The following is a 3004-nucleotide window of genomic DNA, read 5'->3' on the forward strand; positions in this document are numbered from 1 at the left end:
CGTCAAACCAATCGTGTCTCAAAAATAACGATTGGAATTTGGAGGGCAGGCCACCGCCCACTTTGAAGTTTGGAGCGTGAAGTGGAACAGATTCCCCTAGTGGCCTCATGGGGTATAAAATGTGACGCCTTAAATTCCACGTAATATATCACCTGCTTATAAATTCATGTGCTTTAAAATCGCAACCATCCTCATAAACTGGCGAAACATTTTACACCAAGTACTGCACCACCTCAAAAATACATTAAATTAAATAAAATTTAATACAATTTAATAAAATTAAATACAATTAAATAAAATTAAATTAAATTAAATTAAATTAAATTAAATTAAATTAAATTAAATTAAATTAAATTAAATTAAATTAAATTAAATTAAGATGTCAGAATATGTTGTTACCTGTAACACATTCTGACAGCTGAAAATATTCTGCCAGCTGAATTTTTCAACTCAATTTTGTAACCACTGTTAAAAATCGAGATCCTGTTGGGGAGCCAACCCTCCTTTGAAACCCTACTTTAAAACCCGACTCCTTTAAAACCCGAGGTCACCCATTCTGACAGCTGAATTTTTCAACTCAATTTTGTAACCACTGTTAAAAATCGAGATCCTGTTGGGGAGCCAACCCTCCTTTGAAACCCTACTTTGAAACCCGACTCCTTTAAAACCCGAGGTCACCCATTCTGACAGCTGAATTTTTTAAACTAAAATTTTGTAAGCACTTTTAAAATGTGGGCCTCTTCTTGAAAGCCAAAACCTCCTTTAAAACCTTACATGTAAACCCTGACTGATTTAAAACCAGAGGTAACACATTTTGACAGCTGATTTGTTTTAACTCAATTTTGTAACAATTTTCTTGAAAACCTATTTTAGAACCTTACCTGTTTTAATCTCTATTATTATTATAGAAGCTGATGTCAATTTTTGTGATTTTTTTCAAAGGTATATTAATTGCTCAGTGTACATAGTGTTGTTTTATGATTCACTTAAAAAAAATAAAACCATGTTTTATCCTGAAATCAAGCTAACAACATTGTCTATGCATTTAATGTGTTTCATAATCGTATTACATTTACGTAATGTCCAGCTCTCGGCTCTTATTTTGAAGAGGAAGAACTTGTGTAGATCGCTTGTCAAGAAGCGAATTGCAGTAAAAAGGTGAACGTGAAATGAATTTCATTCATGCATTTTGTTCTACTAACATATCTGTTGCATTATATCTGACTACCAGTAGGTGCTGCTGTAACGCTGCATGAATTATCTTAGGGGCGGGTTAGGAGGGTGTGCGGGGGTGTTATTATGTTTTGCTGTATTGTACATTACGCTTCGGTAAGGATAATGGAGCTGGCAAACCGGCGAAAATGGACAATGATGACAGTCTGGTTGCGTCGGGATGTGAGGAAGTTGTATGCCGTCTTTTCCATTTGCCTGCTCTCTTGGGCCTTGTGTTCGAGGAGGGATGCAATCCAGTTTGCAGGACTCACTTTTCAGTTGCATCCTCTGTCGTCACTATTATCAACATCGACAGCTACTCTCCTTCAAAACAACAGAACTATACAGTAAAGTGAGATTATTTATTTTCAGCACAGTTTTTTTTTTGTATTTATGAATCTCTCTGTGATGTAGCTAATCATGTGTCCATTGTGTTCTGTTTGCTAAATCAACCACCGCCTTGTAAAACTGACTCGGTAAAATAAAAACCCAAAAGCTACCAGGTTTAATCACATTAAAGATATCGTTTGCACTGATACATACGCCGCACTTCATTACTAACCTGATACGTCTGCAAGCAGGGTTTGTATGAGATATTTTACACCACGAGTGAAGTAATATTATACTTTAGTGCGGGAGACTGCATTAGCAAATCATTAGGGTCACGCTACTCACATTTGAGATCATTAGCTGCAGAGTTGACCTCCACACTACCGTTTGCGAAGAGTGTGAACATTGAGGGGGCAGGCCAAGCTTGTCCTTGAGCACTATAATAGGCTATTATCACAGTTTATATGTATGTATCATCCAGGGGGGTTTGAATTTGAAAGCAAAATGAGATATTTCAATATATAGGCTACACACATCAAAAAAGAAGGCAGATATAAAACAAGTCAGACGAGGAGGTAGAAATCAGCAATGTGCTTAGGAAAATTGCAGCGTGAGACGCAAATTCATATTCGCACAGACTGTATTAGAAAAAATGGATGTGCGCTTATTATAGCCTATTATAACACTTATTAGAGCAATTGCAGAACCAGAAGCTTGGAAGCTGTGCTGAAGTCTGTAAACATATTGATAACTCATTATTCACTGACACCAGTCACGGTGGCAATTTTTTTTAAAATGATGATTTATATTGTACATTATAGCAACTTTAAAAAATTAGGGATGGACGATCGGTATCGGGTTGATACCTGGCCTTATTCCAAGGTATCAGTGGATTTTTGCCCGTTGATTTGCTATCCACATTTCCCGGCAGTTCCAAATAAAAAAAATATAGGGACGCTGTCCCTCCATAAAAAGTACAGCTTCGCGAGGGCGTATTTGCTATGAAATGAAAAATTAAGCACCTACGTAGCCTGTTGCTAGCTTTAGAGCAGAGGTGGATTTGTTTTTATCACCACTTAGCCTGGGTGGGTGGCTGCTCTGAGATAACTAAGAGCATTCTGCTCTGCTGGGAGAAAATACTGGATTTATATAAGAAAAAAAAAAAGGCACATATATACAAAGACGGCCTTTTGAAACGGCTCCCAAATATTTGTTAATCTCTATAATATACTGTAAATTCCTGAAGCATTTGTGTTCATTTGCGTATGTCATTGGAGTGGTTCAGTTCACATGGCGTGTGCGTAGGAAGTGATGTCACGCTCACTGGCGGGAAGCAGAGACTACAACTTGTGGCGTGTATCGGATTATATATTTCCTTATTTTTTTAAACTAAATTATGCTAACATCGTACTTCCTAGAATATTACACATTGGAGTTGTGTGGCTCAGTGGTAGTGTGATCC

The sequence above is a fragment of the Leptonotus elevatus genome, chromosome 3, assembly GCF_054856555.1.
Source record: "Leptonotus elevatus isolate MCC_2025b chromosome 3, RoL_Lele_1.0, whole genome shotgun sequence".
Lineage (NCBI taxonomy): Eukaryota > Metazoa > Chordata > Actinopteri > Syngnathiformes > Syngnathidae > Leptonotus > Leptonotus elevatus.